General features: G+C 33.5%; 1 non-coding gene and 1 pseudogene across 1 annotated transcript; both read right to left on the bottom strand.

The window, feature by feature from the left end:
- Positions 1 to 5,592: 5,592 nt before the first annotated feature.
- On the bottom strand, positions 5,593 to 9,290 carry LOC132188359 (uncharacterized). Its single transcript, XR_015911411.1, has 3 exons — positions 9,071 to 9,290; positions 6,270 to 8,114; positions 5,593 to 6,196 (listed from the first exon to the last, which is right to left on the bottom strand). It is a non-coding gene; the product is annotated as an uncharacterized LOC132188359 (transcript).
- Positions 9,291 to 11,185: 1,895 nt separating this feature from the next.
- LOC132172169 (uncharacterized) lies at positions 11,186 to 12,808 on the bottom strand (annotated as a pseudogene).
- Positions 12,809 to 13,035: the final 227 nt, after the last annotated feature.

Below are 13,035 nucleotides of genomic sequence, written 5' to 3'. Positions count from 1 at the left end.
TCCGTCAAAGTTTGGGATTGCTGTTCTAAAAACTTTGATTTGAAGGTTTTGGCCGGCTTAGGTGCTTATTTATTTATTATTTAGTAATTAGTATAATAATGAAAGAGAGTGCTTCTTAGCAACTTCGCTAACATCAAATGAAAATAGTTTAATGGTATATTAACATGTCAAGACAATTAACCAGCATGCAGGCCGGCATTGGCAAGCAAGAGGATGACTTTTTAAAATAAAAAAAGAAAAAAGAAAAACGAGGGTGTGTTGCCAAACACGCCACTTATGCAAGAGACGCACCAGTGTCCTCGGACTCATTATTCCATGTCTTTTTAAGGAAAATTTGTGTAGTTTAAAGAGTAGTAATCAAAGGACCAAAAGAGTGAAAACAGGCTTCTCTGAACCAAGACTGGCACGCTTTTAAAATAGCTGCCGAATGAGATGTGTCATGCAAATTAAAATGAATTGTGTCATGCAAAAAAATGAGTTTGTTTCGTAAAAAAATTTTAAAATTATTTTTTGACTTTTTTTTATCTAAAAAAGCTCAAAGTTACGTTTTGAAAATGTTTGAAAATGATTTTTTTTTTAAAAAAAAATTATTTCTAACTTTTGCCAGACATATAATGGTATAAATTATTTTATGTTGGTATCAAATGTAAATGTGGGGTTAGCTTAGTCATTTTGTACATATGCATGGTTTTCCAGAAATTTCATCTTCTTATATATGAATGAGTAATGTTAGAAGGAGAACTAAAGTCCTCTTAAATCTTTGTAAATGTGATTTGATTTTTAAAATCACGATTGAATTTGAAATGATTATTATTATATTTTGATCTATTGAGAATTCTAATCCTACTTCTAGCATTACTTTGTACGAATAATAAAGTGGATAACGAAGTTATGAAGTGTGAATTTGTTTGTTTGGTTTAATTTTAAATATTAATTAAATAATGAAATTTATTTTTTATTTGCTTAAACTTGTAGCATTTTAGAGAATCGCAGTTGCATTTAGTATCTTACGTTCATTTTAGGGAGTGGGTCCTTTTCTTTTGACAGTTGAAACCAACATGTCCGAATGAATCAAAACTCAAAAGTACGGGCGTCGTTTAATACGGGTGTGTCTAGAACCCGAATGATTTAATGCTTTATTCAACTGCTTGGAAGAAAGCGTGTTCCAAAGCCAATTCCTTGACCCTACTGTTATATATATATATATATTGCAAAGTGTGTTCCCCAAATCCAAATCCTTCACTCGTGGGTGGACGGAAGAGAGCAAGAATATATGAGTAATTTTAAGTGATCTACTTGTATTTTACTTGTGTCCTACTAAGAATGATGTGACTATTAAAATCACGATTGAGCTTTTAATTGATCATTATTAAATTTAAATGGTAATTTTAATAGCCACATCATTCTTAGTAGGACACAAGTAGATCACTTAAAATTACTCAGAATATATAATTCTCCGTTTAATACGTTGTCCCAAATGAGTCAAAAATACAAGATGTTTCTATTTTTCTCTCTCCCAAAGTCTCGCCACACCAATTAATATATATATATCTCCCTCTAAAGGGTGGAGATCGACAACTCTCCACCACAACTCTAACGTACTTCTCTTCTTCATTTCTTCCCCTTTTTTTATTTATTTTTTATTTTTTATTTTTTATGTTTCCTTGTTCCTTAGTTTTTCTAGTATTTTGTTTGAATTATTAGAGGTTATATCTACCAAAAACCCATAACCTCTACAGCACCTCTAGCTCTCATTTTAGAGTATTTTTTGTCCATACAAATTTTAAGACCCTAATATGGACCTAAAAAATATTCGATTTCGGTGGTTTCCCGCCTCACCGCCTTAGATGAGATCTCCTCCGCCACTGTATAACTATCTCTTAGTCTCTCAAGCAAAATTAAGTTAAAATTTGTCTTCATTATCAATAACAACATTGTCCACCATGAGCCACTATAACAAACTTTACAATTTCCATTAGTTTTGGATTATATATATATATATTAAGAGTTGATGAACACTGTCACATCAACCTAATGAGATGAAGGTGTAATATCTTGTAGGGTAGTAATTTTGTACACGACTCGAGAGCCCAACACGAAATTAGCAAGTTAAGATTTGATATAATCGAATTGGGGTCACAATCAGGGAGACCCGCGATTTAATATCAATAAATCAGTTAAAAAAAATAAAAATCAATATACCAGAACATGAGACTTTCTGCGTCGTAAAGTGCTATAAACAAAAAGAGAATCTTATGTATGTTCATTTGAGGGAGTGGGTCCTTTTCTTTTGACAATTGAAAGTTGAAACCAACGTGTCCGAATGAATCAAGTAATGGTGAAAATACGGGTGTCTTGGGTTGAGAGAATCTGAATGATAGTTGAGATGTTATCTTTTCTTTCAATACGGGTGTCTCCCGAACCCGAATGATTTATAAAATGCGGGAAGGCCGTTTAATACGCCCGTCTCAATATGATGACTTTTTATACGCATTGTTGGATTTCGAAGAGGGTGTGCCACGCCAATTCCTGTCCCCCCCACCCCCACTATTATATAAAGCCAGCGTCTAAATGGGAAATAGCAGCTCCTACAACCAATTCACCAAAATCCTTCACTCGCAGACAGAAGAGAGCAAGAATATAGAAGAAAATGGAGGCAAACAACATGGGCAATCGTGAAAGGTTTGTGTAAATTTCTCTCTTCTCTTTGGCCTTTCGCTCTCTATCATTTCTGCACTCAATTTTCACTGTGATTAACCAGCAAAGTAGTGTTAGTATCCTACCTACATCTACATGATCATTTTCTTTTCTTTTGAAGTAAACATTCTGATCATTTTCTTTTTTGGTTTTGATAGTGAGCAAGCAGACACTGGATACGTGAAGGGCGATCGTCAATTTCAGATTGCAACGTTGCTTGCCCTTATCCAAATAAAGTATCAAAACTCAGGCAGATCTCCATACGACATGCATCCTACAACCATGTCGGCTTTCATTGTAACAGCATATTTTTACACAGAAGCGTTGGTGGCAATTTCCCGAGTCACCCAAGCAATTCCAAATAGCAACTACCTCCCTGTGGCTATGCTTTTTTCTGACATTTTGGGTGCTCTAGCCTGTTCTCTACTAATATTCATCCTCGTTCCTCCTTTTGGGGTGTTCCTTTTGCTTTCATGTGCATTGGTATTCATAAGGGCATTGCACAGCTCATATCAGCAGATATTTGAGTTGCTTCAACAGATTTTTAAACCACCCTATCAACCAGAACCTCAAGCATCTAACGAAAACTCATTGGAGCAAGAGGGCAATGGTGGTGTTCCAACAGCGGTGTAAATTGTGAAACCTTCAATAATTTCAGTGTACTTTTATTGTTGCTTTGTTGTTGTACCATGGATGTGAGTTTTTTAGATAGATACCATGTTGAATATTTAATGATATTTCTTTTTCCAGAAAGAAAATGAGAAAGAAGATGCATCTTCTTTTTCTTAATATTTGTATTTTGTAGTGACAAAAGCGACGTCGGTTTTGAAGCAATCCCCTATTTGTTTTTGCCCGTGCAATTTGCCCGTGCAATGCCACATTGCCACGGTGATATACATAGAAAGACGGAAAATGCGGGAAACCGAATAGTTGGGTCCTTATACTAGTCAACCCATGGGGATGGGGCAATTGGTAAATATGCAACGGGTGTCATATAGAAAGATGAAACAAACGGTGTCCGAATCCGAATGAATCAAAAATATTATTTGATCTTTTATATATATATATATATATATATAAGTTAATTTTAGTGGGTCCATTTCTCTTTTGACGGTTGAAAATAAGGTGTCCGATTAAATCAAAAATACGGGATGTTTTGGTCCCCTATTTTTCTTTCTCTAAAGGAAGGGTCCCATGTACTTCTCTTCTCCATTGCTTTTTTAATTTTTGTTTTTTTTCCAGGTTCCTTAGTTTTTTTAGTCTTTTGCTTGAATTATTAGAGATTATATCTACCAAAAACCCATACAACCTCTGGCAAATCTCTTTTGTCACAGCACTTCTAGCTCTTATTGTAGAGTTTTTTTTTTTTTCCATAAAAATTTTCAAATCTTAATATGGACCTAAAAGAATATTCAATTTTGGTGGTTCTTTGTCTCACCTTCTCAGATGATGTCTCCTCTATCATTGTATAACTACCTCTTAGTCTTTTAAGCGAAATTTAGTTAAAATTTGTTTCCTTTATTAATATCCCGATCGTCCACCATGGGCCACTATTACCAACTTTACAATGCCCATTAGACTTGGATTAGTCATCTTAAAAAAAAAAAAAAAAAAAATTGAAGGGTTATGCACACCGTCACATCAACCTAGGAAGATGAGGGTATAATATCTAGTAAGGCTAGCAATTTTGTACACGACCGGAGAGCCCGACATGAAATTAGTGGGTTAGAGTTTGACATAATCGAGTTTGGATCACAGTCAGGCGGACCCGCTTAACCCGTTTAATAAGCAAGTAAATTATAGGTGAAGCGCATGACCTATAGTGACCCAACAAATGTTTTTTATTTACATTTATTTCACAATTTAATAAAATAAAAATAAAAATTTGGTCAAAGGGTTTCCTTTAAACGGGTCAAACAGGCCATGTTTGGGCTAACCCAAATGACCTGTGTATTAAATAGGTTATATAAAAACATAATTTTCATGCTTCATTTTTATCATAAAGAAATTTGAACAGCATAATGACATTAGAAGTGTAAACCGCACTATATGGGCAAATAATACCCCATATTCTGCATCGCACTTTGAGAAGAGAAGGACAAGAATCTGTCCATAACCACACACAAGTGGGTTATTTTGTTTTACTAACATCCTATAACATTCTTTTTGCATTTTAGGCTCTTTTGGGTTTTTCAATTTACTTAAATTACATATATGGGCTTTAAAAAATAATAATAATAATAATAAATAAAAGGTCTTTTAGATGGCTTTATCCAATTTTTTGAACTAAATACACTTGTAAATTGTAATATGAGAAAACATGTTGATTGTAAACATTCGGCAAATACAAGTATTTATAACTGAATCCTAATAGGAAAAAAGAAAAAAAAAAATACATCTATTTATAAAATTTGGGCAGTATCCACAATACAAGTGAATGGAAAAAAAACTCACAAAATACAATTGCATTGAATTATATTCTCTAAAAAAATACAAATAAATTGACTTTAATTCCCTTGAAATAATGTCCAGTTAATAATGGACACACAAGGATCTAATACTTCCTAGTGGGCTTCTTAGGATACTAAAGTAGCAGTGATGGATCATTACATCCCAACAAAAATTATAACATTAGAAATTGAACAATAACATTAAAAATTACTAGCTCTTGCTGATAATTTCGCCCAAATATTGCAATTAAGTTATTGAAGAATTCAAAATTGATTGTATACGGATAAAAAGAATTCTACTGGGCAATGGACCCTCGTAGGATCATCTGAACAAGCATGGCAAATTTAAATGGAAACTGACAAATCCATCTAAATGAATTATTGAATGGGCATACTCTCCATTTGAGACTTAACTTGGACACTTCAAAATAGTTATAACTGAGTCACAAATTCAAATAATCTTGTTTTCATAAAAAGCATTAACTTACAAAACTATGCTAAGAAAACATAAGACAGTTTGTTAATGTTGAAAAACTTTCAACTGTATTTGCAGTGCCAAAAAACACGCTCACAACAAACCTAGTAAATTATAAGCTATACAAAACATAATAGAAAATGCAAAACTAGCAAATCATGAAACGACTGATTCCTACAAACAAAAAGGATATATATATTTATTTTTGTGATTCCATTCCATTCCTGGGCCACCTATCCAACCACGAACCAGTTGGATCCTTTATTATGTCATCGTCAAAACATTTAGTCAAATCATTAAATGACTCTTCATAATCTCCATCCCAATCATCCCAATCATCATCAGAAACTTCACCAAGTTTGTCAATAATGATTGGCTTTGTCATTTGTGTTTCTACGGATATATACCTTTCCATCATCATTGTATTCACGCTAAATGCATGATCATCCAAGTAACTCTGCTGCATCTCATATCGCTTGCATAATGAAGAACTAGCTACAAGGTTGACTCAAGATCCGAATGGCATATTTTTGTAATACAGGGAGATGATTGCCACAAGATTCCCACCATATTCCTGCACAATTCAAGAGAATAACATAAATATATAAGTTTTTACCAAATAAAGAAACAAAGTTAACTGAACTCACGAGGATGAGATGTTTCTAGCATCATCATGGCTTCAACTGTGAACAGGTTTGAGTCTTTCATGCGGTAGGTACAGTTGTACTTGGTTCATGAAAGCTTCCTTCTCTTCCACTGCAACCAAATTTTCCAAAATATAGCTTACACCATCCATCATTTCAACATTCTCCTTAAATTTCTCACTCCACATGTAAATAGGATTTAAAAAGGCAGCAGCTGCATGTATTAGATGAATAATATCATCTCGAACTTCACTCAAAATGTTGCATATGACATCATAAAGGACATGATTGTTGTCACAACATTGCTTAACTGCATCTCATATAAGTATCCCGATGTTGGGCCATCACAATGAACCAAAGAAAGAGCTTGAAATAGTGGCTTCATAACTTGTGCTACAATTTTCCCTCACCTCCAAAATTCTTTGCAACAAATAGCATAATCAATAAATTCTGCACCTCTTAAAATTTCTGCCAGCTCCTAGCCACTAATTTGCTTTCCCCAACCACTACACAACGTTAAAATAGATACCTCTAAAGGTTGCAATTCACTTTCAGCTTCTAAAAGTGATGTGAGCAGGACAAAATGGGAAGCAATAACATCTTTCTTTTTGTGTACTCTTCTTAAAGACACATTAACTTTATTCTTGTAAATATATAGAACTATTCACTTCACTACTTCAATTGTATTATATATAAAAGGAACATTATATATTTTTCTCAAGAGTAATCCAATCCCACGAGTAGCACACGGGGTCTGGTAAATCCAATGATACTTTCTACAAAGCATATCCTTAGTCTCACTTACCTTCTCACTGTTGCCATGACTGTCATTATCAATGTTATGCTCGGTACCACCATCATCATAATTATCATTAGTAATGATAAGTTGTACAACATTTGTAGGCCCAATTAACTCCATGATGGAAGACACAGTTTCTTCAAAATAACGAATGTCTAGGGGCATTATATCAGGTGGATCCATGCATGCCACTTCTATTGGTGTATATGCAAAGATACCCACGAAGATGAAAATTGGCGTATTGGACGATTTCCTAGTCCATATATTGTACATCAAGGTACAACCTGTTTTAACTGAATATCTTACGACATTGCTAACATATTCCTCAACTTCTTTCTTGATATCTGGAATCAACTGGGATTTGAGAGTTAGAGAACTTGGTAATTCATAACTAGGACCATGTTCAGCAATGCCATTCACAAAGTCCTTGAAAAGGGGTGATCGGATGGCATCCAAACAAATTCCCGATGACATGATGAACTTAGCAAGTTGTTTATCCACCATACTCCTATCTTGTCCCATACAAAGATTTCGCATATGAAACGATGAGGAACTTGAAACACTTTCACACTCTAGAACATTACTTGACGCTGTCACATTTTTAGCTCTCTTAGTGGGATTGTCAATTGCTTGTTTTGCTTCTAACTGAACGGCTTCAGGTACTTGTAGACAAATTTGAATCTCAATGTCACTGTCACTGTCACTAACCCCAGACAAATATGATTTAGTTCTTGAAATACTCATATCTTGCCCCTTACATAGATTTGGCATATGTGATGATGAGGAACTTGAAAAACTTTCACACTCTAGAACATTACTTGACGCTGGCACATTTTTAGATCCCTTAATGGGGGTGTCAATCACTAGTAGTGCTTGTTTTGCTTCTAACTGGATTGCTTCAAGGTCAACAACCCCAGACAAATGTGATTTAATTGCTGAAATACCCCCATCAAAACCTTTTTCACAAAACTTACAAATAAAACCATTTTCCAATTCCTCCGCATACTCCCAAAATGAATCTTTCCTTCTAACCATGTTCAATTTTTTTCCTACATGAAATAAATTAAAGCCTAATAAGATCAATTCAACCAAGAAGAGCACAAAGGCAAAAAAACACCCATAAACAGAAAGTATTATCATTGTCAGGTCAAGCTAAGTCAGTAATATTCTCCTAATACAACAAAGATTTAGAGAAGTAAAGAAATCTCTATCAAACACAACCTCTGTTCATCCAATCCAATTATCAAGGGCACAATGTCTTAGAGTTTGATTCGCTTGATTCTATTAAATGCGATTGTCGATTAAAAAAAAATTAAAAACAAGAATACTCAAACCTAATCTCTATTTTACTCTGATCAGGTCAAATTCAAATACATATTAAATCAAAAGCATTGAGAAGTATATATTCTTGAATGACGGTTAAGATTTAAATCTCTACCTTATAACTCGAAAAACTTCTTGTACACACATCAAGATAAAATGGTATCAAAGTTAAGAAAGAAATTGCAATCACATACACAACATAAAACAACAATTTACTCTTTTGATAAGTTTGAAAATGCACGGAGGAGTACAATAAAAGATAAAAAAAACAAAATCTCATTACTACCTAGTTAACAGGCCTCCAATTGTAATACTAATTAATTATAGCTAAGGTTTATAATACTTTGCACCTCACAACAATTGTACAGCATACTTTTCAGTCGATCTAGTATTTTATCTTTAGAGTTTAGAGAACTTTTGTTATATTGATTATATATGTGTGTGTTGACAGAGAGAAATTGATGAATTTGGGTAATTGTTGGAAAATAGTTCTATAGATATCGCCAAATCTCAGTACCTAATTCCCCAAATTCATCTTCGTGGAATATTTGGTTCTCAGCAACCGAAAACCATCTCAACAGCAAACTCAAATCTTATCAAAAATTAACCCAAACACCAAACATAAACAAAATATTATACAACAATAAGAACACCACAAAAATCTAAAGTTGAAAGAGATTACCTTGAAGATTTTTCTCCCCTTCTTTTCCTTTTATTTCTTTGGCTTCCCCGAACGATCCACGCTGTCTCTTTGTCTCTAACATTGTGTGAAAGACTCAGAGCTTTCGTCGCTCAAGTTTGGGACTGCGGTGTTAGGCGCAGAGTGCTATCAGTCTTGTTTCGGATTACCAGGAAATAAGGAAAAAGTGTCGCAAACGTGGGAGAGGATTTGTAGTTTAGAATGTCTTTTGATTTGATTTCTTGTACGGGTAGGAAATCAGTGTTACCAGTCTTGTTCAGGAGTCTTCTTGTAGGCCTGGGCCTTTGCATGCGGCCAAGAGTGTGGGTCTGCCGTATATATTTAAGCCCAATATGATCTTTCAATACAATTATGGTATGGTTGTAAATAAACTAATTCATTCGACAACCCGTTCGGTTTAACTCGAACTTGATATTGTAGAAATCCATTTGTCACTGTAGAAGCCACTCAATTAATTGACGTCTCGGACTTGAAAGGCTTAGAGCCTGTTTAGGATTGCGTTTGAAAAATAGAATTTTTAAGTAAAAAATAGCTTTTAGGAAAAAATTTCATTTTTAAGCTTTTGCTAAAAGTGTGTTTTGGCCTTTCAAAAAACATAAAAGTGTGTTTTGATCATTTTTAGACCATTAAAAGCACTTTAAATTTTTTTATCAAACAAGTACTTTTTTCTTGGAACTGACTTTTTGAGTTTTAAAAGTACTTTTAGACTCCTCAAACATCCCAAACAGGCTCTTCAAACTATTTTCTTTAAACGTTTCTCAGTCATAAATATCCTGTATCATTAGATCCATTTTTTACCATATTAAAAATCTTATCTATTAATAAATGTAATATTTTCATAACATAAAATGTTTTTTTTTTTTTTGGGGGGGGGGGGGGGGGGGTGTTGGGGGTGCAAGTATAATATGTTAATTTTGATCTACGATCCATTACCTTAAAAAAAAAAAAATAATAATAATAATAATAATAAAAATTGATCTACGATCATTTGGATATAGATAATGGGCCTTCCAAGATAGGTCTTGTTGATGGGCTAACCCAAGCTTGACCTGGTATAAACACACCCGAATTTATTTGTTACATGGAATACTTGGATGTTGATTGTTGATCCGATTAATGTATTTTAATTATTGCTGGGTAATGTTATAAGTAGGAATGTTGTCTTTTTTATTTTATTTTATTTTTATTTTTTATCCTTAAAAGGTGTTGTGATTTTTAAAATCATATTGAATTAAAACCTATATTAATACATTACAAATTCAATGATAATTTTAAAAGTCATATGATTTTTTGGAAGAAAAAAATGGGATATAAGTAGTATAACAATGTAGAAACCTTTAATAATTTCAGTATGCTTCTCTTGTTGCTTTATTGTGGTACCATGTAACCATGGTGATAGCTGTGAGTTTTTTATTTATTTTTTATTTTTTTATAAATAAATACGATTGTTGTATTCTACATGGGACATATTGCATAGTATTTTCTTTTCAATGTAGTGATTGGTGATTACATCAATCCAAACTTATTGACGACCTCTTGCTTATAATTTCAACTTATAATTGAAATTACTTTATTGAACATTGCAAACATAAAAGTCTAGATACAAGGAATTCAAATGCATCTTCTAAAAAGAATTCAACTAGGCAATGGACTCTGGTAGGATCTCAACAAGCATGCTAGATTTAAATAGAAACCGACAAATTCATCTAAATGAATTATTGAATGCAGGTTATATTACAAGGAACTAATTCACAAACTCAAATAATCTTACTTTCATAATGAGCATTACCGTACGAAACAATGCTAAGAAAACATAAGACGATTTGTCTATATTGAAAAGCTTTCAACTATATTTATAGTAGGGCTGGCAAAACAGGTACTTGACAAGTACCTATTTATTCTATGCATGCTTTTTTATAATAAGATTTTAGATTAGATGCATGAATTATCTAAAATCTTATTATAAAAAAAAGCATGCATAGAATAAATGGGTACGTGCCACGTACCTGTTTTGCCGGCCAGCCCTAGGCCAGTGCCAAAAAAACACATTCACAATAAACCTAGTAAATTATAAGTTAATCAAAACATATTAGAAAATATAAAACTAGTACAAGATAACATTGATTGATCAGAAAACATCATTTTATCACATTAAGTGACAAAAAAGTATCCGCAAAAAATTATAAAATAAAAAGCAAATTTGTGTCTTTGTTAATGCTACAAACAAGAAGGTAATAGTTTCTTACTTTGATGATTGGATTCACATCTTGGGCCAGTAATCCAACCATGAACCAGTTGGATCCTTTATTAGGTAATCCTCATAACTCTCAGTTAATTCATCAAATGAACCTTCATAATATTCATCACTCCATCCATCATTCCATTCGTCATCAGAAATTTCATCAAGTTTGTCAAGAATGATTGGCTCTATCATTTTTGTTTCCAGGGATTTATACCTATCCATTATCGTTGTATTCAGTATAAATTCACGATCATCTAGCGGATATTTCTTGAATAATGAAGAGCTACAAGGTTGACTCAAGATCCGAATGACATATTTTTGTAATACAGGGAGATGATTGCCATAAAATTCCCACCATATTCCTGCATAATTTAAAAGAACAGCATAAATATATAGGTTTTACCAACGAAAGAAACAAAATTGATTGAACTTACGAGGATGGAATGTTTTTAGCATTAAAATGGCTTGAGTTGTGAACAAGCTTGACACTTTCATGCGGTAAAGTTGTACTTTGGCTCATGAAAGTTTCCTTCTCTTCCACTGCAACTAATTGTTCCACCATATAGTTTATACCATCGGTCATTTCAACATTCTCCTTAAATTTCTCACTACACATCTAAATAGGATTTAAAAAGGCAGCAGCTGCATGTACTGGACGAATAATATCACATCGAACTTCATTTAAACTTGTCCATATAACATCATAAACAACATGATTGCTGTCACAAGATTGCTTAAATGCATCTTGTACTCTTTCCATCATCTCTGATGTTGGGCCATCACAATGAACCAAACAACGAGCTTGAAATAGTGGCTGCATAACTTGTGCTACCATTTTCCCTCGGCGCCAAAATTATTTGCAACGAATAGCATAATCAATAAAGTTTGCACCTCTAAAAAGTTCTGCCATCTGCTTGTCACTAAGTGGCTTCCCCCAATCACTAGACAACGTTACAATAGATACCTGCAAAGCTTGCAATTCACTTTCAACTTCTAAAAGTGATTTGAGCATGAAAAACCGAGAAGCATTAAAATCTTTCCTTTTGTGTACGCTTCTTAACGACACATTAACTTTATGCGTATAAATATATAAGACAATCCACTCAGCTACTGAAATTATATTTTGCACATAAGGAACGTAATATATTTTTCTGAAGAGTGATTCAATCCCGCGAGTAGCACACGGGGTTTGGTAAATCCAAGGATACTTTCTAGAAAGCATATCTTTTGTTGAACTGACCTCATCACTGCCGTCATAATTAATTGTTGTGCTTCTAACTTAATTGCTTCAGGTACTTGTTGACAAATTTGAATATCACGCCTCTAACTCCAGACAAATGTGATTTAATTCTTGAAATGCCCCTTCACAACCCCCCCCCCCCCCCCCCCGGAAAATCTTGTTTACAAAAATTACAAGAAAAATGACCATTTTCTAAATCCATTGCATACTCCCGAAATGAATCTTTCCTTCTAACCATGTTGAATTTTTTACCTACATGAAACGAATTAAAGCCAAATCATTAAGCTCATTTCAAACAAGAATTAGCACAATTAGGCATTTCAATTATCATTAGCACGATAGAACACACACATATCTCTTGATAAACATGGAGTTTGACACCACAAGAAATGAATGTAAAAATAATACCCATAAATTGAGATCAGTATTAGCATTTTGTCAAGCTCAAGCTCCTCAATAATACCC

Source organism: Corylus avellana, chromosome 2, assembly GCF_965113065.1.
Source record: "Corylus avellana chromosome 2, dhCorAvel1.hap1.2, whole genome shotgun sequence".
Lineage (NCBI taxonomy): Eukaryota > Viridiplantae > Streptophyta > Magnoliopsida > Fagales > Betulaceae > Corylus > Corylus avellana.
The sequence above is the reverse complement of the archived record's forward strand: the minus strand, read 5'-3'. Positions and strand labels throughout refer to the sequence as shown.